This window comes from Dasypus novemcinctus, chromosome 10, assembly GCF_030445035.2.
Source record: "Dasypus novemcinctus isolate mDasNov1 chromosome 10, mDasNov1.1.hap2, whole genome shotgun sequence".
In the NCBI taxonomy this organism is placed as follows: Eukaryota; Metazoa; Chordata; class Mammalia; order Cingulata; family Dasypodidae; genus Dasypus; species Dasypus novemcinctus.
In genome coordinates, this window is record NC_080682.1 from 70787632 (window position 1) to 70814527 (window position 26896).

General features: G+C 38.4%; 1 protein-coding gene across 1 annotated transcript in view; it reads right to left on the reverse strand.

The window, feature by feature from the left end:
• GAS2 (growth arrest specific 2) overlaps nt 1–24656 on the reverse strand; it is a 183197-nt gene extending 158541 nt beyond the window's left edge. The window contains exon 1 of the mRNA XM_058305634.1: nt 24588–24656. The gene's annotated coding sequence lies outside the window, so the exon portion shown is untranslated. The remainder of the gene's footprint in view (nt 1–24587) is intronic.
• Between the last annotated feature and the right edge of the window lie 2240 nt (nt 24657–26896).

A 26896-nucleotide genomic window follows, 5' to 3' on the forward strand; every position in this document is an offset into this window, starting at 1 on the left:
GAAGCGGGGTGGACTGAAAATCCCAGTGCTGGTGGGGACCGGCTTCTACCCATCCAGATCAGATTGCAGCTCTAGCCTAGGTCCCAGTGCCACCTCCAGCAGGGAGGAAGCTGTGGGCACCTGAGCCAGCCTCTCCAGGCAATTACAGGGCAAGCTGCAGAGGCCGATGACTATTCTACTCTGGCTGCACTAGCTGCCCCATGAGCTACTCTGTGACAGGAATTGGAAGCTCCATTTCCTGGAAATGGGAGGAGGAGAAGGTTGGCTGCTGATTTTGGCTACTGATTGGAAGACTTGGCTGGCTAAGAGATAACCCTGGGAACTGCTGGGGTGAGAACCAGCCCAAGTCAGAAAGAGGCCAGTTGCCGCCATTCTGACTCTGCCCCAGTCTGAGGGGAAACCAGGCTGAGAGTTTCACGAAGATAGGCCTGCAGCCCGCCTAGGCTTCAGCCCCACCTCTGGTGGAGAGGAGGCTGAAGAGCCCTGCACCAGCCTATACAGGTAACTGCAGGGAACTTTGGCTGGCATAGACTGAAAATCAGAAGTCTATCAGGGCAACTGCAGTCATCTTGGACCCCCACTGCATAGATTGCTGCCCACACCTGCAGCTACATCCCTGCCTCAGGTAGGGAAGAAAGGGATGTGAAGAATCCTCAGTCTCTCCGGGCAACTACAGGCTAGGCCTGCACATGGATTTTTCCACACAGCTGTGATTCTGTTCCTACCCCTGGCAAAGGAGTCAGGTGGAAGAAGCTTCATTGGTCCCTGGTGCAATGAGGGCAGCTTGAGCCTCCACAGCTTATAGCACCAACTACATGCTTGGCTCCTACTGCATAACCAGCAAGGGAGAAATGATAGGAAGCCCTACACCAGAGAGAAAAACTGCACCCAGAAAAAATACCCTAGTAAGCCAGATGCGAAGACACCAACAAAAAGTTACAATCCACACCAAGAAACAGGAAGCTATGGCCCAGTTAAAGAAACAAGATAAGCCTCCAGATGACATAAAGGAGTTGAGACAACTAATCATAGATGTTCAAACAAATCTCTTTAATATATTTAATGAGATGGCTAAAGAGATTAAGGATATTAAGAAGATACTGGATGAGCACAAAGAAGAATTTGAAAGTATATATAGAAAAACAGCAGATCTTATGGGAATGAAAGGTGCAATCAATGAAATTTAAAAAACATTGGAATCATATAATAGCAGATTTGAGGAGGTAGAAGAAAGGATTGGTGAGCTTGAAGAAATGGTCTCTGAAAGTGAACATACAAAAGAAGAGATGAAGAAACGAATGGAAAAAATTGAACAAGGTCTCAGGGAACTAAATGACAGCAAAAGGTGTGCAAACATACATGTCATGGGTGTCCCAGAAGGAGAAGAGAAGGGAAAAGGGGCAGAAGGAATATTTGAAGAAATACTGTTTGGCTTCAGGGAGGTGTGAGGAAATGCGCACGCGCCAACGAAGCGCAGATAGAGAGCACGCCACGAGAAGCCTGAGGAGATTTGTGAGCAAAGGCCCGGGTCTGCTGCTTTCAAGTAACTAGAATAAGAAGAAAAAAGTGACAAAGAGAAGATATAACACCTATGCAAAAATAACAGCTAATTAACCTCCAAGAGCAGACAAAGAAGCTAAGGAACTGATTAAATCCATCAAAATAAAGAGATGACCAGAAAGCAACAAAAATCTACAAACCAAACCAGTAATCAGGAAAACATGGCTGAATCCAATCAACAAACCAATAATCATGAAGGGGAGCAAAACTTGGCACAAGCAATGAAAGATCTCAGAACATTTATCACCGACAAATTTGATGAAGTAATGAAAGAGGTTAACAACATGAAGACATCACTTGGAGGGGAAATTGCAGACATACGCAAAAACATAACAGATATGATGGGAATGAACACCACAGTTCAAGAAATCAAAAATACACTTGCAGCAAATATCAGCAGACTAGAAGAGACAGAGCAGAGAATTAGTGATGTGGAAGACAGTACATCAGAAATCAAACAGATAGTAGAAGGGGTCAATAAGAAGATAGAAAAAATCCAATTAGGATTTAGGGACCTGAATGACAATGCAAAACGCTCAAACATACGTATTATAGGCATTCCAGAAGGTGAAGAGAAGGGAAAGGGGTCAGAAGGAGTGTTGCAGGAAATAATGGCTGAAAACTTCCCAAATCTACTGAAAGAGACAGATGTACATATCCAAGAAGCACAGCGCACTCCACAAGTCATAAACCCCAACAGGCCCACCCCAAGACATATACTTGTCAAATTATCCAATGCTCAAGACAAAGAGAAAATCCTAAAAGCAGCAAGAGAAAAGAAAACCATCACATACAAGGGAAGCTCAATTAGATTAAGTGCTGATTTCTCTTCTGAAACCATGGAGGCAAGAAGGCAGTGGTATGATATAGTCAAGGTACTAAAGGAAAAAAATTTCCAACCAAGAATACTCTATCCAGCTAAACTAGCATTCAAACATGATGGAGAGTTCAAAATATTCGCAGACAAACAGAAACTGAAAGAGTATACCAACAAGAAACCTCCCCTTCAAGAAATTCTAAAGGGAGTTCTGCAGGAAGAAAGGAAAAAACAGGAAAGGCAGAGTTGGAGGAGAGTATAAGACCAACAACAACAACAAAAAAGACAAAAAAAAATACAAACAAAATATGACAAACACAAATCCAATCAAAATATGGCTAACACAAATAATTCCTTGATAGTAATAACACTGAATGTCAACGGATTAAACTCACCTATCAAAAGATTCAGACTGGGACATTGGATAAGGAAATATGACCCATCTATATGCTGTCTACAAGAGACACATCTTAGACCCAGAGACGCATGGAGATTGAAAGTGAATGGCTGGAAAACAATCATACAAGCTAACAATAACCAAAAAAAGGCAGGAGTAGCTATATTAATATCAGACAAAATAGACTTGAAATGTGAAACAATTGTGAGAGACAAAGAAGGATACTACATTTTAGTCAAAGGGAAAATCTGTCAAGAAGATCGAACAATCATAAATATCTATGCCCCTAACAAGGGTGCCTCTAAATACGTCAGGCAAATGCTGGAAAAACTAAGTGAAAGAATAGATACATCTACAATTATAGTGGGGGATTTTAATACACCACTATCAACTCTGGACAGAACATCTCAAAAGAGAATCACCAAAGAAACAAAACATCTGAATAGTATATTAGAGGAGCTGGATCTAATAGACATATATAGATCGCTACACCCAAACACAACAGGATATACATTTTTCTCAAGCGCACATGGATCATTCTCCAAGACAGATCATATGCTAGGCCACAAAGAAAGGCTGAATGAATTCAGAAAGATTGAAATCATACAAAACATTATCTCTGACCACAGTGGAGTCAAGCTGGAGATTTGCAAGGGACAGAAGCCCAGATTTCACACCACGATTTGGAAATTAAACAGCATACTCTTAGAAAAACAGTGGGTCAAAGAGGAAATCTCAAAAGAAATCAATGACTACCTTGAAACAAATGATAATGATAACACAACATACCAAAATTTATGGGATGCAGCAAAAGCAGTACTGAGAGGGAAGTTTATAGCCATAAATTCATATATCAAAAAAGAAGAAAGAGCAAAAATTGAAGAACTAACTGCACACTTGAAGGAATTAGAAAAACAACAACAAAGTAACCCAACAGGAAGAAGAAGGAAGGAAATAACAAAGATAAGAGCAGAACTAAATGAAATAGAAAATAAGAAAGCACTTGAACAGATAAACAAGACCAAGAGCTGGTTTTTTGAGATTAACAAAATTGACAAACCTTTAGCAACACTAACAAAGAAAAAAAGAGAGAAGATGCAAATACACAAAATAAGAAATGAGAAAGGCTATATCACCACTGACCCCACAGAAATAAAGACTATCATAAGAGGATATTTTGAAAAACTATATTCCAACAAAAATGACAATCTAGAGGAAATGGACAAATTCCTAGAAACACATAAGCAGCCCATATTGACGAAAGAAGAAATTGATGATCTTAACAAACCAATCACAAGCAGAGAGATAGAATCAGTTATTAAAAATCTCCCAACTAAGAAGAGCCCAGGGCCAGATGGCTTCACAGGTGAATTCTACAAAACATTCCGGAAAGAACTGACACCAATCCTGCTGAAACTATTCCAAAACATCGAAACAAAAGAACATTACCCAACTCCTTCTATGATGCCAACATTACCCTAGTACCAAAGCCAAACAAAGACATCACAAGAAAGGAAAATTACAGACCAATTTCTCTAATGAACCTAGACGCAAAAATACTTAACAAAATACTTGCTAATCGTATTCAACAACACATTAAACGTATTATACACCACGACCAAGTGGGATTCATCCCAGGTATGCAAGGATGGTTCAACATAAGAAAATCAATCAACGTAATACACCATATAAACAGATTGAAGGAAAAAAATCACATGATTATATCTATTGATGCAGAAAAAGCATTTGACAAAATACAGCACCCTTTCTTGATAAAAACACTCCAAAAGATTGGAATACAAGGAAATTTTTTGAACATGATAAAGAGTATATATGAAAAACCTAAAGCCAATATTGTTTACAATGGAGAAATCCTAGACTCCTTCCCTCTAAACTCAGGAACAAGACAAGGATGCCCACTGTTTCCACTCCTATTTAACATTGTCTTAGAAGTACTTGCTCGAGCACTGAGGCAAGAACCAGAAATAAAAGGCATTCAAATTGGAAAGGAAGAAGTCAAAATTTCATTATTTGCAGATGACATGATCCTATACATAGAAAACCCTGAGAGATCTACAACGAAGATTCTAGAACTCATAAATGAGTTTAGTAAAGTCACAGGTTATAAGATCAATGCGCAAAAATCAGTAGCATTTCTGTACACCAATAATGAGCAAGATCAGGAGGAAATCAAGAAACAAATACCATTCACAATAGTAAATAAAAAAATCAAATACTTAGGAATAAATTTAACTAAAGAGGTAAAGAACTTATACACTGAGAACTATACAAGATTGTTCAAGGAAATCAAAGAAGACCTGAATAAATGGAAGACTATTCCTTGTTCATGGATAGGAAGACTGAACATTATTAAGATGTCTATCCTACCAAAACTGATCTACACATTCAATGCAATCCCAATAAAAATCAACGCAGCCTTCTCTAAGGAACTAGAAAAACTAACTATGAAATTTATTTGGAAAGGAAAGAGACCCCAAATAGCCAAAGACATACTGAAAAAGAAAAACGAAATTGGAGGAATCACACTACCTGACTTCAAAACATACTACAAAGCTATGGTGGTGAAAACAGCATGGTATTGGCATAAGGAGAGACACATAGACCAATGGAATCGAATTGAAAGCTCTGATATAGAACCTCACATATACAGCCACATAATATTCGATAAAGCCACCAAACCCTCTCAACTGGGAGAGAGTGGCCTATTCAACAAATGGTGTCTGGAGAACTGGATAGCCATATGTAGAAGAATGAAAGAGGATTACCATCTCACACCTTATACAAAGATCAACTCAAGATGGATCAAAGACCTAAATATAAGAGCCAAGACCATAAAAACCTTAGAAAGCAGTGTAGGGAAATATCTACAGGACCTTGTAATAGGAAATGGATTTATGAATATCTCACCAAAAGCATGAGCAGCAAAAGAACTAATAGATAAATGGGGCTTCCTCAAAATTAAAGCCTTCTGCACCTCAAAGGAGTTTGTCAAGAAAGTAAAAAGGGAGCCCACACAGTGGGAGAAAATATTTGGCAATCATATATCTGATAAGAAACTTATAACTTGCATATATAAAGAACTTCTATATCTTGAAAATAAAAAGATAAACAACCCATTTAAAAAATGGGAAAAAGACTTAAACAGACACTTCTCCGAAGAAGAAATACAAATGGCAAGAAAGCACATGAAAAAATGTTCCAAATCTCTAGCTATCAGGGAAATGCAAATCAAAACTACAATGAGATACCATCTTACACCCATAAGATTGGCAGCTATGAAAAAAACAGAAGAATACAAGTGCTGGAGAGGATGTGAAGGAAGGGGAACACTCATCCACTGCTGGTGGGAATGCAGAAGGATCCAACCATTCTGGAGGACAGTATGGCGGTTTCTCAAAAAACTAGCCATAGATTTGCCATATGACCCAGCAATACCACTGCTGGGTATATACCCAGCAGAACTGAAAACAAGGACACAAACCGATATATGTACACCAATGTTCATAGCAGCATTGTTCACTATTGCCAAAAGTTGGAATCAACCCAAATGCCCATCAACAGATGAGTGGATCAATAAAATGTGGTATATACACACAATGGAATACTACTCGGCTGTAAGAACAAACACACTACAAACACATGTGATAACATGGATGAATCTTGAGAACCTTATGTTGGGTGAAGCAACCCAGACATTGAAGGACAAATACTACATGACCTCAATGATATGAAATAAACAAGCTGCCCTAGGTAGCAAGAGACTGAACGATAGGCTTACAGGAAATCGGAGGGTGGAGGAAGGATATGAGCCAATGTCTGCAGGGGTGGAATTTAAGACGAGATGGTGGTAAGTATGAACACAAAGAAGAGATAAAAGGGGGACAAGGGGTTGCCTTTCGTTGGGGCTTTGCGGGTTTGAGGGTGGCTGGGGAGGGACGGATGGGTAACATTGCCCAAAAGTGGGGGGAGGGAGGGGTAGCATACGAACACAGGAGAGGGTCAGGTGTTGGTGGAGAGTAAAATGCCGAGAAAATCATATCAAAATATAATAAAGAGGGTTACCTGTTTAGAATGCTCGGAGGGGAGGGCTTGATGCAGAACGGGCTCCTGGGGAATGTCTAAATGCTCATTCTGCCAGAGTGGGTGACACCATGGGGTAGAAACCCAAGTAGTGAGAGTGGGGGTGGACCCACATCCTGGGGAGGACTAATGCCATCAAATAGAGGGAACTGTATCCCTCGAGAGAAAGGGTGGCTCCCAGGGCATTGGGGCAGTTGAGCAAGTTAGGCCCTGAACACTATTCCATCTATCTCTGGAAGTGGCTCCTCAGGAAACGGAGGTTGGCTGTCACTGTGGGCACCAAGGTGGAAGGGAAAATGGACGTTAAATGTGTGGAACCAAGGTAAATGGGGGGTAAGAGAGGAGTTTCTTGAGAGTACACAAGGATGGATATAAAACATGTAATATTACACCATAACATATAGGAGATGACAGACTGATAATGTAAACCATAATGTAAAACATAGGATAACTAAGAATGTAAAGAACTGTGTATCCTAAAGTATGCACCATAATGTAAGCACAGATGTCACCTTGTTAGAAAGCTAATGTCTCAGACTCTGTACATCACGTTAAGTAAATATGATGTGAATAGGGTATAAGAGTATCGCTGTGGAAGGGAAAAGGTTTTGTGGTGGATGTATGGGAGTGCTGTATATTATATATATGCATTGCTGTGGTCTAGGACTCCTGTGAAGAGAAGTTGAATAATTAGGGGGGAAAAAAAAAAAGAGAAAAAGATAGGATGTAGAATTTTTTCAAGTCAACATTCTTTATCTAAGTTCTTTATCTAACTTTATCCAAGTTCTTTATCTAACCTTTAAACCCATCGTTATATGCCATTCCCTAGTAAGGGACCATGACATTATATTGGGCTTCAAATTTCGGGGAGTTCTGGATCACAGAGTGTTTCAACAATGGCAATGGAGGGATTCTGGTATGGGATACCAATGACAGGTGATATATGGCTGACAGGGAGCTGTACAGAACATATGTCCAGGGTGCATGGTAATGATTGGATATACTCATAGTGGCAACAATTAAAAACCACAGCAGGGCGGGTACTGGGTTCCTGGCCAGTGGTGCTCTGTCGTGGTCCCTAGGGGAGCAGCGACAGTCTCCCAGGTACAGCAGCGGGGACCGGGAGGGAGTGAGGGTTCAACAGTGAGCCCCTGATGCTAATGACTATGCTTGTGAGCTGATAAGCCTAAAATAAGAACAAGGCCTAGAGCAACATTGTGCCTGGGAAGTTCCTCCTGTCAGCCTTCATGTTAATCAAATGTGGCCAGTCTCGAAGCCAAACTCAGCATGTAAATGCAATGCCTTCCCCCCAGCGTGGGACATGACACCCAGGGATGAGCCTCCCTAGCACCGAGGGACCACTATCAACTACCAACTGATGATGCAACTGGAAAATGACCTTATACGGAAGGTTCAATGCGGATCAGCAGAATATCCCTGTCTACATAAAATAACATGACTTTAAAATGCTGTTTGACCTAAAGTAAGGGGGAAATGGAAAGGAGAAATGAGTTTATATGGCTATGAGTTTCTAAAAAAGAGTCTGGAGGCTGGCAGAAGGATTGCCCTCATGCACAACTGAGCAGAGTCAGAGAGACAGATAAAGCAGATACAACCCCCAGATATTGGTTCCTTTGAGGGCTAAAGAGACCCATGGGAGTTATGGTCATGGCCGATGGGGTTAACTACCAGGTCAGATGGCCCCTCTTTGGAAATGGTGTTTATGTGTGATGAATCTGGACTCAGATGGGATCTTCCTTCATAAGACTTTCATGCTAATGTGCTGGAGGTGCAGTTAATGTTGGGGTTTAAGATATATTTAGGGGATTTGAATCTCTGGACTGACAATGTGATAGCCAGGTCCTGAGCCTCAACAGACTCCAGCACCTACAATCTGATTTATTGGACTTACCACACTCAGCTAAGATGGAGTTGAAGAAGGACAACCACCACACCATGGAGCCTAGAGTGATTACAACTGAAAGTGGGAGGATTGCATCCAGCATCCATGTGGAATCTGAGCCTCCTCTTGACATAGAGGTGCAATGGACACAACCAATCCAATGTCCACATAGAAGAGGTGGCATTGGATTGGGAAAAGTGGACATGGTGGCTGATGGGTATGGGGAAAGGCAGGAAGAGATGAGAGGTGGAGGCGTCTTTGGGACATGGAGCTGCCCTGGATGGTGCTTCAGAGGCAATCACCAGACATTGTAAATCCTCACAGGGCCCACTGGATGGAATGGAGGAGAGTATGGGCCATGATGTGGACCATTGACTATGAGGTGCAGAGGTGCCCAAAGATGTACTTACCAAATCCAATGGATGTGTCATGATGATGGGAATGAGTGTTGCTGGGGGGGGGCGGGGGGAGAGGTGGGGTGGGGGGGGGTGGGGTTGAATGGGACCTCACATATATATTTTTAATGTAATATTATTACAAAGTCAATAAAAAAAATAAATAAATTTAAAAAAAAAAAAAAAAAAAGAAATACTGTTAGAAAATTTCCCAACCCTATTGAAGGACATAGATATCCCTGTCCAAGAAGCACAGTGTACTCCCATCCAAAAAAATCTGAATAGACCTGCTCCAAGACACATACTCATCAGAATGTCAAAGGCCAAAGACAAAGAGAGAATTCTGAGAGCAGCAAGAGAAAAGCAATGCATAACATATAAGGGATATCCAATAAGATTAAGTGCTGATTTCTCACCAGAAACTATGGAGGCAAGAAGACAGTGGTCTGATATATTTAAGATACTACAAGAGATAAACTTCCAGCCAAGAATCTTATATCCAGCACGACTGTCTTTCAAAAATGAGGGCAAGTTTAGAATATTCAGAGATAAACAGAAACTGAGAGAATTTCTAAGCAAGAGGCCAAATTTCAGTAAATACCAAAGGGTGTGCTAGAGCCTGAAAAGAAAAGACAGGTGAGAGGGACCTGGAAGACAGTCTAGAAATGAAGATTATATCAATAAAAATAACTAAAAGTATCAAAAGAGTGATGAAAATAAAATATGACAGAAAAAAATTCAAATAGTCAGGAATAAACTTAACCAATGATATAAAGCACTTGTATTCAGAAAACTGCAACTTAATGTTAAAACAAATCAAAAAAGCCCTAAATAACTGGAAGAACATTCCATGCTCACACATTGGAATGCTAACTATCATTAAAATGTCAATTCTACTCAAATTGATAAACAGATTTAATGCAATCCTGAAAAAATTCCACCCACATTAAAGAAAAAATTGAAAACACAATCATTAAATTTATTTGGTAGGATAAATAGCCAGAAACATCATAAAAAGGGAAAGTGAACCTTCATCTCCAGATTTAAATCATAATACCTACCTATAGTGGTAAAAACAGCATGGTACTGGCCTAAAGACAGACACAACAGACCAATGGAACCAAATTTATGGTTCAGAAACAGACCCTCACAGGTATGGTCAAGTGATTTTTGACTAACCTATCAAACTCACACAACTTGGGCAGAACAATCTATTCAACAAATGGTGCTGAAAGAAGGAAAGAGGACCCCTATCTCATACCTTATCCAAAAATTAACTCAAAATGGATCAAAAAACTAAAAATAAAAGCAAGAACCATGAGACTTCTAGAAGAAATTATTGGAAAATATCTTCAAGACCTGGTGGTAGGTGGTGGATACTTAAAGGAGATAAGAGAAGAACTGAGTGGACTGCTGATGTTTAATGTATGTAGAAGTTTTAATTAGCTTTACTGTAAAATTGTGGAAATGTATAGAGTGGATGGTAACACACAGTGAGTACAGCTAGTTTGTAAATGGGGATGTGACTGAAAATGGTGGTCTAGTTATGTAAATGCCAATTGACAGAATGCTAGAGAATAATCTAGGAACTGGATAGCACAGTGAACCAAGAGGTGGGTGAGAATTGTGGTTGATGATACAGATGCAAGAGTGTCGTTTGTTAGCTATAACAAATGTATATCACTGCTGCAGGGTGTTGGGAATGTGGAGAAGCATGGGAAAAATACAGCTGGAGTGACCTATGGACTGTGGTTAGTAGTTATAATATTCTTGCATCTATGCAAAAGATGTACTGTGTTGATACTGAGGCAGTATGGAAAATGTGAGCCAAATATACACTGTGGACATGGAAATAATCAGATGATACTATTCTATCTGTAGCAAATGACACACCACATTGTGGTGTGTTGATGGAGGGGTGTTGTTTGGGAATTCTGCACATGTGCATGATTGTTTTATAAGTTTACAACTTCTGTCATAAAAAAATTTATTTAAAAAATAATAACAGGTTGAGTTGGGGGAAAAACACACCAAATTTAAGATAAGAACTGTGATTAGTAGTAAGATTTTGACAGTGTTCTTTCATAGTTTGTAACAAACATCTCATGACAATGCAAGGTGTTGGTGGAGGGTTGATGTATGGGACCCTGTATGATGCTATGCATGTTTGCTTTGTAAGTTCACAACTTTTATTATACACTTAATTGTTTATGTATGTTCATATATAAATGATATAAAGATAATAATTGGATTGGTTAGGGGAAAAATGCTTTGGTTAGTAGTAATATTTTGACAATGCTCTTTAATCATTAGTTAAAAAGGTTCATAAACAATGAAAGTTATTTGTAGTAGGGTAAGATGTTATATATGTTTGATGTTATATATGTTTGTTTTGTAAGTTCACAACTATTACACATTTATTATTTATGTATGTGTGATATATTTCAATAAATTTTATTAAAAAAGATTAAAAAATAAATAAATAAAAATAAAGGACTCTGCCCATCAGGGATGACAGCAAGTTTTTTTTAACCTAACAATTTCACAAACTACACTGCTATTTTCTGAAATGGGAAAGACTTTGGGTCCTGAAGGAGTTGTTTGCTTTGTTTTGACTTATCTTGTTTTGAGGGAAGTGGAAAGCAGATGTTTATGTTTAGACAAATTAACCTTGAGGTGCCCTTTTGATATCCAGGGGGAGATAATGTCGTCCAAGGAGCCCAGTAGGAGGGTGAATCAAAGAAAATTGTGACTCTTAAAGGTAAATCTTTTTGTATATACAAAAACTCATTGGTCTTTGTTTCTTCCTTTCTCATAGAAACATCCACATTGTTTTAACTCTTTCACATCAAATAGTGGGGAAATGCTGAATAAAGGTAGATATAGTACATGCCATTTTTAATTGTCCAGTTATGTATTGTTGTATAACTCTAGGTGAGACCCTGTGTATTACCAAATAGTGAACAGAATTTAAATGATAACAAAATGCATTAGAAGTAAGGCATGATTGTGGCCAAGTTCTGATGCTCACATAAATCAGTTGCCCCATTAAATAATGAAAGCCCTAGGGAGAAAGAATGTGAGGGGATAGAATGACCATGACTCTGAGGGTGACAATGAAAATAACCAGGTAAAGCATGTGCTAATCAGGAGATAACCTACTCTGTTTTTTATTTCTCTACTTTCTCTGTTCTTCTTTGCCACCACCTCCTCCTTCCTCCCTACTCCTCTTCCTCCTCCAATTCCCTCTCCTCCTCCTGCTTCTTTTCCTTCCTTTTTTGGTCCAGGCAATGAAAGGATGGAGAGATCTGTTTTTATCCTGACCCCTTACTTCCCTTTCTTCATCTTACTCACATTTTCAGGATTCCTCTTTTCTTATAGGATTGCCATTTCTTCCTGCTTCATTTTCCTACTCTCTCAAAACATTCCTTCCCTCTCATTATCTTCTCTCTACAGAAATATAGTGATTATACTTACCCTATATTCATGGATTTCTGCAACTTATCTCAAAATACTTCAAGAAATTTAAAACTAAATAAAAGATATGAGTAAGAAAATACTAAAACTTTAATTAGGGTAAAAATGAAATGTCCAGCATAGAGCATAAAACCATGTCCAGCATAGAAATAGAAGGGTATAAGTGCTCTAAGCCACACACATACACACACACGTACACACAATCATGACACTAGGGGGAAAATAAGAAGCAATACTTCTTTGTGATATCCAATGTAATTTGAACTGCCTTTGGCCTTTGCCACCATCAGCAGTTCTTTGTAGCTCATACAGCTGATGGTTTATAAATAAAGTATGGGAATGAATTTCATTTGTTAATACTGTCTTACCATTTGATCTTGGATTTGTCAAATCATAGGATTTACTTTGAGGTACATTCTATATAAGTTTGTTTTTTATTTCAATAATTCCTCATAGTTTACCTGGATTATGCATTGTTCTTTTTTTTCCCTCCAATATGTAGTTATTCTTTTAACATTCATTCCACTTCTCCACTGCACAAATGCTGTGCTATATTTTCTTTTCCTTATATCAATATTCTGTTTCAAAAGATCTCTCTTTTCAATGATAATATGCCTTAGGCACATCCCCTGAGTGGCGGTGGTGACTTCCACGTGTTGATTTAAGAACAATAGTGAGGAAGTTACCCAACTCCTTCATTAATGACACATGCTGCTGCAACTCGTAAGGAGTCCATGAACCAGTTCAAGTTTCAGGAAATATATCCCAATTTAAGACCCAAAGCTCCAAGCCAAGAATTAGAAGCGACGTTGGCAACTAGTATGAGCTATGATTTTACAGTTTGTAAAAATTATGCATGTGCTTGAAATGAAATTTTCCACTTTGATTTGAAACATTTTTACTTCCTCAATCATGAATAAATTTAGTGCACTGTTTTATTCAGACAATATGACACCATAAAGATATTCTTATTTTTTTTTTTAGCAAATAAGAATATTTCTATGAAATAACAGGAAATATGCTTAAAGACAGAGGAAATACAAAACATACCATAGACAAAATTTTTACCTAACACTTCTTCAGAACTCTTAAATAATCAGTAATAAAATCCTATAGAGTCACTTTTCAACATTGTGCTAATTTTGAGGACAACAGAATATTCTAGACACAAAAGAAAAGGAAATAAAGCTAGGCTTTGCACTGAGAAATAATATGATTTTCCTCTTATGGTTTGGTTTAATTTCTTTGCTGAGCTAGCAGACAAGACATTTATAAGGCCTGCCAAGCCAAACTGTACATTAATTTCTTTCATAGAGGCAGAGTTTTAAGTGGCCCCAAATTTTGTATGGGAATTATACAGATTTCATCATGAATACAGACCGTGGTATTGAATAATGTCCCCCATAAAGACATGTTTGAGTCCTAATCCCTTGTCTTGTGGGTATAAATCTTTTATAAGTGGGATCTTCAAAGATCCTCTTGAGATGAGGCCAAGCTTAAAAGGGTGGGCTTAATCGAATATGACTGGAGTCTTTATGAAATTTGGACCCCAAAATAGAAGCCACAGGAGACCAAGAAGACAGAGCCCTGTGAGCGAGGCACAGATCGAGTGCCAGGCAGCCACCACCAGGACTCTGTAGACTCCATAGAGAGCACCGCCTGCCAAAACCGAGGTTTGGGACTTTTAGATTCCAAAGTTGGGAGACAATAAATTCCTGTTCTTTAAGCCAACCAGTTCGTGATATCTTGTTATAGCAATCCTGGCAAACTTAGACAGAGACATTCATTTTACTAAAACAAATTGGAAATTTCCAAAATCAAGAGATTATGATTTCAACAAAATGCAGTGATTTTTGTTTTTGCTTTTCTCCCTGAGAACTTGGAACCAATTTTGGAATCAATAAAAGAGCAGAAAAGACTTGTAAATTCTTTTGGAATACTTATTTGTCATAAAACACAGTGTTTTCTCTATTGTTCTTAACATTTAGGGAATCTTTATTGAGTATCTAAATTGGGTACTGTGGAGCATACAAAGGTAAATTAGATAAAATCTTTCCCTTGAGGAATTTCCATTTGTGGGGAAAACAGACCTGAACAACTAGTCAAACACAGAATGATGTAAGTGCTAAGTACAGATACAAGCAAAGTTCCATGGGACAAAGAGAAGTAAGATCAGTGTATCAGTGGGAATTAGAGGAGACAAGCATGGTACAAAGGCTCTTGCCAGTTAAGGTGAGGGACTTGAGCCCAGGTGTGGAGGTGTGAAAATACAGTCTTTTTTACCCACATAATAAACTTCATTTTCAAAGAAGCTTTAGACTATAGAAAGTTACATCAGAAGTTCGGGAATCTCCATATACCCCACTCCCTTCTCCCTCCACATTTTCCCCTATTAATAACATCTTACATTAGTGTGATGTACAAAGTCTCCAAGGAATGGAGGCAGTCTGAGAAGTCTGGGGGTTTGGTTCATGGAGGGTAATAGTGTGGGTTGAAGCTCTGATAAGGTGGTAGATCGTCTTGAATAACATATTTTAGAGAGACTGAACACTTAAAAGTGAAACTAAAGTTTCAACTAAATTAATTCCTAACAATTTTGATTACTTCATATTTAACCATTATACCACTACATAATATTTTTCTTCTGATGAGAGATTCCATTTTCTAACCACATGGAAGAGTATGTAGCTCTATGAGAACAATAATTCTCTATGGCCTATCTTTCGGTTTCATAATAAAATCAGGGAGACATTTTACATTGGAAAGGAATGTCTCCTTTAACAGAAAAATAAATAGGTAACTTTTATGTTACTTATTATTTATTATCACTTTGACCGCAAGGTCTTACTAGTCATTTTACATATACTTAGGAAGAAAATAATAATGTAAATAACTTAAATTATAGAGGTTTTAAAAAATATAAAGTGACAATGACATCACAGTTTTTAGACTGGTCTTGAATTAAGCACTCCTCCACCTACATATCACCTAATGTTCCAATTAACATTGTTGTATGAAAAAAATCACCCCAGATGTACTGGTGTAAACAACTATTTTATTTTGCTCATGAGTTCTGTGGGAGGGAATAGACCGTGCACTGGGTAGATGGCTCATCTCTTCTCCACAATGCCAGGGGCCTCAGCTGGAAACAATTGGGGGCTGGAATATCTGGAGGTTTTGTCACTCACATATTTGGTACCTGGGCTGGAATGATTGCAGTCTTCTCCATGTGACTTGGCCTTTTCACCTCGCAGAAACAGAATTCCAGAGGGAGTGTTGCAAAAGAGGGAGTGTTTTTTAGAACTAGCAATCTGAGAGAACAGGTAGAAGCTGCATGGACTTTTAGGATCTAGCCCCAGGAGTCATACACTGTTACTCCTGTTATATTCTATTGACCAAAGCAGCCACAAGCCGATTCTCTCCATGGGAAGAGTCTCAAAGAATTTTGGGTAGTGTTTTAAAACTGCCACACCTAATTTCCCAATTCTCTAATAATTATTCGCCATTTGAAATTTTCTACTCTCTTAGACTGAGCCTGGCTGGTGCGGACTCTGGACTCTGTTCTATTTATTATATCTGTAGAACCTGGCATGATAAATAGTATGGGTTCAGTATAATTAAAAGAATGAATGAACTATTTCTCAAGTGCATCTTACTCATCTTACTTTCATTTTGCCAGTTTTCATAGCTAGAATATCCTCTCCATTCCTCTCTTGCTGCCACTTTATATATGCATATATATGTAGCTATGTATATAAAATTAGAAAAGGAAGGGAGCTGTCTAATATTAAATGTAGGCAGACGGCATACCAGGCACTGTGCTAGGTGCCTTGCAAAGACGATTTCATTGAGTTTTCACAACAAATGAATTATAAGTATTATTACCTCCTCTTTATGGGTGAAGGAGCCAACTCTGGAGAGTTAAGTAACTTGCCTGAGGTATGGTTAAAAGCAACACTGATATTAAACCCAGGTCTGCCTGACTCCCAAATATCCTTGAGCTCAACAAGAATTGAACACCAACTGTGTGTTAGTGCCAAGAACCAAAGGTACAAAAACTCAGCCCTTGCACTCTAAGAGCTCAAGTTTCTTGAAAAAAGTCTCACAGTCTAAGGAAGCTCATATTCTTTCCCCACCATTGTCTTGAATTCCTATATTTTATAAGGCACTATAGTAAGTACCGTGGAGATTAAAAATAATATTAAGAATAGTCATCACATTCATAAGCCTTAAGTTGGTGCTTAGATGCACACATCCACTTGAATATGTAATTGACTTGTTCTAGTCCTATTTGGAGAGATAGTAGCTGGCCCAATCAACCTGGGTTATTAAATCCTTGTGGCAGAAAATTAATAATCCAACCACAAGTGTTAAAGGAATATGCAAGTTAAAAAGATCACTTCCAGCTGGAGTTTGCAGGGAAGATTTATAGAAGGGGTGGGATTTGGTTTGGACTTCTGTAGCATAGAAGGAAATGTTTCATGGGAAGCAGAAGGGAAGACAGTGCTTCCAGGTACAAGAATAGTAGGCACAAGGGGGTTGAGGAGAAAAAAGAACAAGACTGTTCTGAGGCAGAAATGAGACTAGTTAGTCAAATTAGAGATATGGTGAGTATTTTTTAGAAAATATCATGAAATAAAGCCAGCATATATTTTTGACTGCTCCAGGCTCCTATACTAAACAAAATATTAGCTCCCTTTTCTGAGTTATGTATGAGAATATTTATACCCTGCAAATTTAGTGAGTCTTATTTTTATCAGATATAGAAGTAAATAGTTTGAATGGGGAGGTCAGGGAGAGAGGAGAAAGGGGGGCAGGAAAGCAGGGAGGCATGGAGGGATACCACCATGGATCCACCGTGGGAGGTACATGAAGCTGGTTTTTATTTTCTGGATTATCTTCCAAAAGATATGCCAGAGAAATACAAATAAACATAGTCAAATGTCCTATGACTCTGTTTCCAAAATAATCCTGCTTTCTCAAAATAGATTTTCTTTTCACAATTTCAGTTGCATGCATCCTCTAATGTTATGCCAGAAAGCCTTCCAATTTCCTATCATCTAGGTATCACACTAATATTCACAGGTATGTTCCTCAACCATCTATTAATGAGATTACAAAATGCAAAAAGCATAGAGAGATTTCAAGTTGAAAATATTTGACTGCTAGAACTTGAGTGCTAGATTTCATGTACTCTAGGCTCTAAGGAGAGAAGCATAAGGGAAATTTGGCAGGTTGGTAGTATAGACAACAAAAGGTAAATTGATCCTAAAGCACTTTGAGGAGACATTTAGTCATCTTATTAAAATGAAATTAATCCTTTCCCCCCCTTTCTACTAAAATCTGTAAACAAATTAAATAAAATTATCACAACAAATTGCTAGAGGAGAACTGAATGCTCACTAGAATCATTTCCCATTACACAGGATAGCAAATATTATCTGATATTCTCCAGGTTGGGCAGAAGATATGAAATGTTTTTTCTCACTAAATAAATAAAATAAAACTCACATTTTAAAAAAATTTAATTTATTAAAATATATCACCCACACACAAATATACATAAACAATAAGTGCATAGCCTTAGTTGCAATTTATTGTAAGTTGCAAACTTACAAAACACATATATAACATCATACAAGACCCTCATAACTCACCCTACCACCAACACCTTTCATTGATATTAAACCTTTTTAAGTAATGATTAAGGAGCATTGTCAAAATATTACTACTAACCAAAGTATTTTTCCCCCAACCCTCCCTTTTATTATCTTTATATCATTTATATATGAACATACATAAACAATTAAGTGTATAATAAAAGTTGTGAACTTACAAAGCAAACATGCATAACATCATAGAGGGGTTCCATTCATCAACCCTCCACCAACACCTTGCATTGTCATGAGACGTTTGCTACAAATTATGAAAGAATTTAGTCAAAATCTTACTACTAATTATTGTCCTTATCTTTTATTTGTTGTGTTTTCTCCCCACCCCACAACTGTTTTTAAAATATATTTTTTTATGACAGAAGTTGTAAACTTATAAAAACAATCATGTGCATGTGTAGAATTCCCAAACAACACTTCTCTATCAACACACCACACTGGTGGAACATGTTACAGATAAGATAATATCATCTGATTGTTACCACTTCCAGAGTGCACATTTGGCTCACATTTTCCATGCTGCCTCATTATAAACATAGTATATCTTTTGCATAGATGCAAGAACATTATTACTGCTAACCACAGTCCATAGGTCATTCCAATTGTATTTTCCCATGCATTCCCAACACCCTGCAGTAGTGATGTATGTTTGCTCAAGCTCACAAAGGACACTATTGCATCTGTACCATCAACCACAGTTCTCATCCACCTCTTGGTTTACTGTGCTATTCAGTTCCTAGATTATTCTCCAGTATTCTGTCAATTGGCATTTATATCCCTAGACTATCATTTTTGGCCACATTCCCATTTATAAACTAGCTGTTACTGTTTGTTACCATCCACCCTATACATTTCCACACTTTTACAGTAAAACTAATTAAAATTTCTACATACATTAAACATCAGTAGTCCATCTCAGTCCTTCTCTTATCTCCTTTAAGTATCCACCACCTACCACCAGGTCTTGAAGATATTTTCCAATAATGTCTTCTAGAAGTTTTATGGTTCTTGTTTTTATATTTAGTTTTTTTGTACCCATTTTGAGTTAATTTTTGGATAAGGTGTGAGAGGGGGTACTCTTTTCTTCTTTTGGCTATGGATATCCAGTTCTTCCAGCACCATTTTGTTGAATGGAGTGTTCTGCCTGAGCTGTGTGGGTTTGACAGGCTAATCAAAAATCACTTGACCATACATGTGAGCGTCTGTTTCTGAACCATCAATTTGGTTCCTTTGGTTTATGTGTCTGTCTTTATGACAGTATCATGCTGTGCTTATCACTATAGCTAGGTAATATGATTAAAATCTGGAGATGAGAGTTCACTTTTCCTTTTTATGATGTGTCTGGCTATTCAGGACCCCTTACCCTTCCAAATAAATTTGATAACCTTGTTTTCAATTTTTTCTTTAATGCTGGTGGAATTTCCATTGGGATTGCATTTAATCTGTACATCAATTTGAGTAGAATTGGCATCTTAATGATATTTAGTCTTCCAATCCATGAGTATGGAATGCTCTCCCAGTTATTTAGGCCTTTTAAAATTTCTTTTAACATTGAGTTGCAGTTTTCTGATTACAAGTGCTTTACATCATTGGTTAAGTTTATTCCTGTCTATTTGAGTTTTATCTGTCATATTTTACTTCCACCATCTTTTGGACACTTTTAGTTACTTTCATTTATATAATCTTCATTTCTAGACTCTCTTCCAGGCCTCTCTCTCCTGTCTTTTCTTTTCAGGCTCTAGCACACCCTTTGGTATTTCCTGAAATTCTGGCCTCTTGCTTAGAAATTCTCTCAGTTTCTGTCTATCTGAGAATATTCTAAACTTGCCTTCATTTTTGAAAGACAGTCTTGCTGGATATAAGATTCTTGGCTGGAAGTTTTTCTCTTGTAGTATCTTAAATATATCAGACCACTGTCTTCTTGCCTCCATGGTTTCTGGTGAGAAATCAGCACTTAGTCTTATTGGATATCCCCTATATGTTAAGCATTACTTTTCTCTTGCTGCCCTCAGAATTCTCTTTGTCTTTGGCCTTTGACATTCTGATGAGTATGTGTCTTGGAGTTGGTCTGTTTGTATTTTTTCAGATGGGAGTACATTGTGCTTCTTGGACAGGGATATCTATGTCCTTCAATAGGGTTGGGAAATTTTCTACCAGTATTTCTTCAAATATTCCTTCTGCCCCTTTTCCCTTCTCTTCTCCTTCTGGGACACCCATGACATGTATGTTTGCACACCTTTTGCTGTCATTTAGTTCCCTGAGACCTTGTTCAATTTTTTCCACTCTTTTCTTCATCTCTTCTTTGTATGTTCACTTTCAGAGGCCATTTCTTCAAGCTCACCAATTCTTTCTTCTGCCTCCTCAAATCTGCTATTATATGATTCCAATGATTTTTAAATTTCATTGATTGCACCTTGCATTCCCATAAGATCTGCTATTTTTCTATATATGCTTTCAAATTCTTCTTTGTGCTCATCCAGTATCTTCTTAATATCCTTAATCTCTTTAGCCATCTCATTCAACTTATTAAGGAGATTTGTTTGAACATCTACGATTAGTTGTCTCAACTCCTTTATGTCATCTGGAGGCTTGTTTCTTTAACTGGGCATAGCTTCCTGTTTCTTGGTGTGGGTTGTAATTTTTTGTTGGTGTCTTGGCATCCAGATTACTAGAGTATTTGTTCTAGGTGCAGTTTTTCTATTTAGTTTAGGGCTTCCTGCCCTTTCTCCCTTGGTGGTTGTGCAGTAGGAGCCAAGGATATAATTGGTGCTATAAGCTGTGGAGGCCCCAGCTGCCCTCATTGCCCCTGGGACTGATGAAACTTCTCCCAACTTTTTTCTTTGCCAGAGGTAGGGACAGAGTCACAGCTGTGTGGAATAATCCAAGTTGTGCTGCTGAGACCAGCTCAGCAATAGGTTTGCGTGAAGGGAAGGCAGCACAGAACTGAAGAAATAAAAGGACAGAAAGAAAGACACAAGAGAGGAAATAAAGATGGGACCAGGGGACTCAACAGCTTCTGGTACTGAGAGCCTCGACATATTTATTAGAAATTACAAACCAGTAGTTTTCTATGTTTACCTTCAAGGCTGCTTGTTATTAAAGCTGTAGCACTGGCAATGCTAGGGAGCGGGCCATAACAAAGTGCAACTGTCTCCATATGCAAACAATTTTCATGCTGACCAGACAGCATTCCGTCTAGTCAAGGCTGGTGTTTCTGAGCCCACACTTGTTATCTGCATAATGGAAACGTTTCAACTTCAAGCCAGGTTCCCACATTCAAATTCAAGCTATTTTCCCACATTGTGCAGGCCTAGACTGTAGTTGCCCGGAGAGACTGATGAAGCTTCATGCCCCTTTCTCCCTTGTCTGGGGCGGGGATGGAGCTGCAGGTGTGGGCAGCAATCTATGCAGTGTGGGTCCAAGATGGCCACAGCTGCCCTGCTAGACTTCTTATTATTCAGTTTGTGCCAGCTAAAGGTACCTAAAGCTACTCGATAGGGTGGTAAAAGGCTTGCCATTCTCCTTCCTGCCAGAGGTGGGGCTGAAGGCTAGCCTAGGGCTGCATGCCGATCTGGGTCAAAGAAATGGGTTCCTACCATCACTGTGATTTTGGGTCAGCCTGGCTTCCCCTCAGGCTGGGGTCAGTGTCAAAATGGCTGCCACTGGCCTCTTTCCAACTCAGACAGATTCACACCCCAGCTGTTCCTAGGGTTATACCTTAGGCAGCTGAGTCTACTAATCAGTAGCCAAAATCGGCAGCCAGCCATCTCCTCCTCCCGTGTTTGTGGGACAGGGAGCTTCCAATTCCATCCACAGACTAGCTCCTGGTGCAGCTTGCATCACCAGAGTAAGATAATCACTGGCCTCCATGGCTTGGCTGGTAATTTCCTGGAGAGGCTGGCCAGGTCCCCGCAGACTCCTCCCTAATATAGGTGGTGCTGGGGCCTCGGCTAGAGCTGCAATCTGACCTGGATGGAAAGAAGCCGGTCCCCACCAGCACTGAGATTTTCAGTCCACCCCACTTCCCTTTGTGTCGAGCACTGAGTTGAGAAGGCGGCTCCTGGCCTCTTTCTGACTTGGACAGGCTCAAAGTTTAGCTGTTCTCAGGATTATACTTTAGCCCGCTGAATTTACTCATCAGTAGCTGAAGTTGGTGCCCAACCATCGCTTCCTCCCCCCCACTTTTGGGAAGTGGAGCTTTCAATTCCAGCCACAGAACAGCTCTTAAGGTGGTTTGTTCCTCCAGTAGAGGATGGGCACCAACCTCCGGGGCATGGAGCGCTCTAATTACAAGTCTTCTCTGCAGATGGGCAGTCTCCTCCTTCCACTCCCCCAAGGATGTTGCAGGATACTTTTCTGATCTCCTGGAGCCCCCAAACAGGTGCTTCAGCTAGCTCCAGAGAGCTCTGGGTGTTTGCTAACTGCCCTGTAGCTGACTCTAGGAGCTCCTCACTCCACCATCAGCTTGCTGGCTGTCCCTTCACATTGTTTTCTAAAACCAAGAACACCATAAACAGAAAATTCTGGTAAAACTAGCAAAAATTAAGAACACCGGACTTTAAAAATTACCGTTTTTGGCTAACAAAATATTTTACTTTAAAAATTTAGCATTGTTTATAGGTTTAAAGTTATAGCATCAATTAAACAAATGAACACCAAAGTTCCTTCCACTAGGGGAAAGATTAAGGCATACCATATTCTAAGACAAGAAATGGTCGTTTTAACCCACTGGAATGGTTTAAATTAAGATATGTAAGCTGCCAGAAAATTGCAACATTCATTAATGTAATCAAAAGAAAAAATGGACAGAAACTATTAGCTAGGTCAGTCTTGGCTTCAAACACCTGTTTCTCCCCTCAAACGGGGTGTTTCCCACAACTCTGATGCAATATTCCCTTTAAGACATTACTTTATATTTAAATTTTATATTTAACCGATAAAAACATTACCAGAAAGAATTTTTACCTTCCCATAAAATGTCTCTGTGATATTGTGAATTTTGTTTTAATACTTATTTGACTTATTTTAGCCAGTTTATTTTGAAATGCTAGGAATCTTTGGGAAAGCACTGCTTAACATTAACGATATTAACAGACTGGTAGAGAGTCTAAGAACTAAGATTAGGTCTGGAAGTTATTAACAAGAAAGTTTCTTGATACCTTTTTCACCATATTTGCTACTCAGAGAGTATTAATAAGGAAAATTAAATTCAACTATTATATTTTTAAGGAAAATTTTAAATGAGTTTAGATGTCTGTATACATGTATTATACATGTACATATTTCTTTGCTTTCCATTTCCTTGCTTTTATTTCTTTTATATATAAATTCTCTTAGGACATTTTAGGTTATATGTCTGGAAGCTTCAGCCATCCAGCAAAAAAGAAGGCTGGGAAATAATGAAAAAAATGTGCTGAAAGAATCCACATAAAAGTTTTGAAGATTTGAAAATGGGAACAACAGACACTTAAAAAGTTATTGAACCGAAAAGAAGTCTTTCCTGGCAGGTACCCATATAGTAATATACTGATAACTGTGGGATAAAAAATAAAGACATCCAGACATTATTACAGAACTCTCCTACATGAAATCCAAGTTTCAATTCAAAGGTAAAGGGAGAGACTTGATTCATATTTTCTTCTCTCTGGTTTGGACATTAGAACAAATACCATTAATTTTAAAAGAAAAATAAAATATTAAAAATAAACTTAGTTCTTCTTAGGAATTTCCTTCCATTAACCACTATAAAAATAGATCCATATACACAGAGGATATGTATATAATGTTTACTATTATATAGTTTCAAGATAAAATATGTCAATATAAATTTTGCTGTTGTCTCTTTTTAGATATAGATTTTTTTTCAAAACATGCATGCAGTTGAAAAATATATAAATGATAAAAGTCAGAGGAGCCTTTTCCAATGGTAAAAATTCAAATATGTGAGCAAGATTCTGAAAATTGAAATCCAAGGTGGTAAAATGAAAGCAGTATCAAGTTAAATACTCAGGTTATGGGGAAAAAATTCTTTAAGGAAAGGAAGAAATTCTGTTTAAGTTCTTTCTTTTTAATTTAACCTGTTTTAAATAAACCATCTCTCTTCTTACTCAATCTGGATGTCTTCCAGAGTTAACACGGTACTCCTTAATCATCTATTCAATTATCTAAAGTCCTAGATGAGGACATGTGTCTTAGTTTTTCCTGAACTGTTATGACAACTACTACACAATGGGTGGGCTTCAACAATGGGAATGTATAGGCTTACTGTTTCAGAGAGTAGAAGGCTTGCTTCCTTCCAGTGTTGGCGGCATGCTGGCTGGCTGGCCAGCAATCCCTGGATTCCTTGGCTTTCCTGTCACATGGCCATGTCCTCTCCTGTCTCTCCAGGTTTCCACTGGCTTCTGGCTTCAGGCCCCTTCCCATGACTTTCTCTCACTCTGGCTTTGTGTTGGCTTTGTGTTGCTATCTCATTAAAAAGCCTCAGTAATCTGAATTAAGAGCCCACCTCATTCAGTTGGACCACACTTTAATTTTAAATATTTTCAGGAGAACCTATTCACAATGGGCTTATAACCCCCAGGAATGCGATTAAAATTAAAAACATGTCTAAATTGGTTCATATCATTCAACCTATTAAAGGATCCTAGAGAGTATGAAGATGAAATCATACCTTTTTCACCATATTTGCTACTCAGTGAGAGTATTAATAAGGAAAATTAAATTCAACTATATATGTGTTGTTTTCTCTCTCTTTCAAAAGAGATTTTTCAGTTCATATAAATACTAACCCAAGTTCCAACCCAGAGATAAAAAGATTTCACCCAGTCAAACTAGGAAATGCAGAGTAATCTTTGATTATTCTTTAGAAAGAATTTTCAAACCTGATCACCACTCTCTCATCACCCCTACTTAATGTTACATCAACTAGGGGAAAGAGCCTCTGCTGCTCCCTTAGCTAGACCCTCAGTTTGTTCACCTGAACTACTACCATATTTTTCTAGTCAGCCTCCATAAGATTGTTCCAGCTGGCTACAATCAGTTCTCTAAATTGCTTGATAACACAGATATGATTGTCCTTTTCACGCTCAAAAATTGTCAATAGTTTCTCAGTGCCAAATGCACACAGATTCAGTTCTTCAGCACAGAATTCTTCACAATCTGGGACCAATTGATTTTTTCTAGTTCCATCTAAAAACACTTCTGTTGTAGTGGAGAAATTCGGATAGGCGCGGTTTCGAAGGCCAGGACACGAGAGAATACTGAGAAGGAAGTTGGTTTATTTCGACTGGCCGGGCTCGGCGGACTCTTGTCCTAACAAAAACCGAGCCCCGAACAGCCTTTTCCAGACCCTTTTATACAGAGGATATAGGATTAGGAAGACTAACAGTGATGGTAAACAGACCTTTGGTTAGGTTCTTCAGATCTTAGTATCAGATAGGTTATTTCCTCCAGGTGAGTTACATATTCTCCACATCCAAGCCAGTTTGGATTAGCATAGCTCCACATTGTCTGGAGGCAGCCCTGAATACACATTCAGTCTCACATCCCTTCTGAACATTCAAAGACTGTAGGGCCTTTATTACTTATTTGGCCATCTTGGAGACTAGGTACTCTTGGAAATAATTTTGATTTTAATGCACAGGCTATATCACTGTCATTTCCTCCACCAGTAGAGAGATTTTCAGAATTAAGGATTTCACTAATATGAGATATATAGGCAATATATATGTATATATATTTAAGTAGGTATCCAAAATAATGTTTCAAATGCTTTAATTTTTCTAAATTAAGAAAACATAAAATTACCATTAACATTACTATGATTTCATAAAAGCATATTTTTTCTCCTTCTCTGAATGAATTACCTCTGTGAAAACACCTCACATTGTTCTGTCGTATATTTTACATTTATCATCATAATAATGACTTTGTCATAGATTGTCAGCACTGTATGACAATGAGAGGTATTTGAAGATCATGGCACTGGATTACTCACCGTTCCGTGAACACATACTGATAGATAATATTATGTCTCAAAGCCTACATTAATTATAAGCATGGCTGAGAACTCAGACAAACTGTCAATCAAAGTCCTGGCAGGAAAAAGACACACTTAGCAGGTATTTAGAAGATAATTTAATAGAGCAATATTTACAGAGTATGGGCAGGGTTAAGGCAACCACTGAAGTATGTTAGAGTGTTCAGAAGCTAACAACAGCAGGAGTCCCCTAGGGCTGCAGGGAGGACTAGGTATTACAGGGTAGCCATACAGAGGCCTTACAAAACTGTGTTGTAGGGAAGGAACTCGAATTCTGGTGCCTAAGCAGAGAATTAAGTAGAAGCAGAATCTGCTAATGCCTCTCATTGGTTAAACTCAGCAGCAAGCCTGAGGGCAGGGAACTAGGCTGACATTTATTGCAGTCAGTAAGTACCAGGCCACGCCCTACATAGAGCCAGGAAAAAGGAAAACTGGATGGAATGGAGAGGGAAGGACAAATGGAGAATAACTAGCCAAATAAATTTCTTTATCTCCTCGTTTCAAAAACTTAATTCAAATTTGAATCACAGTGGCCT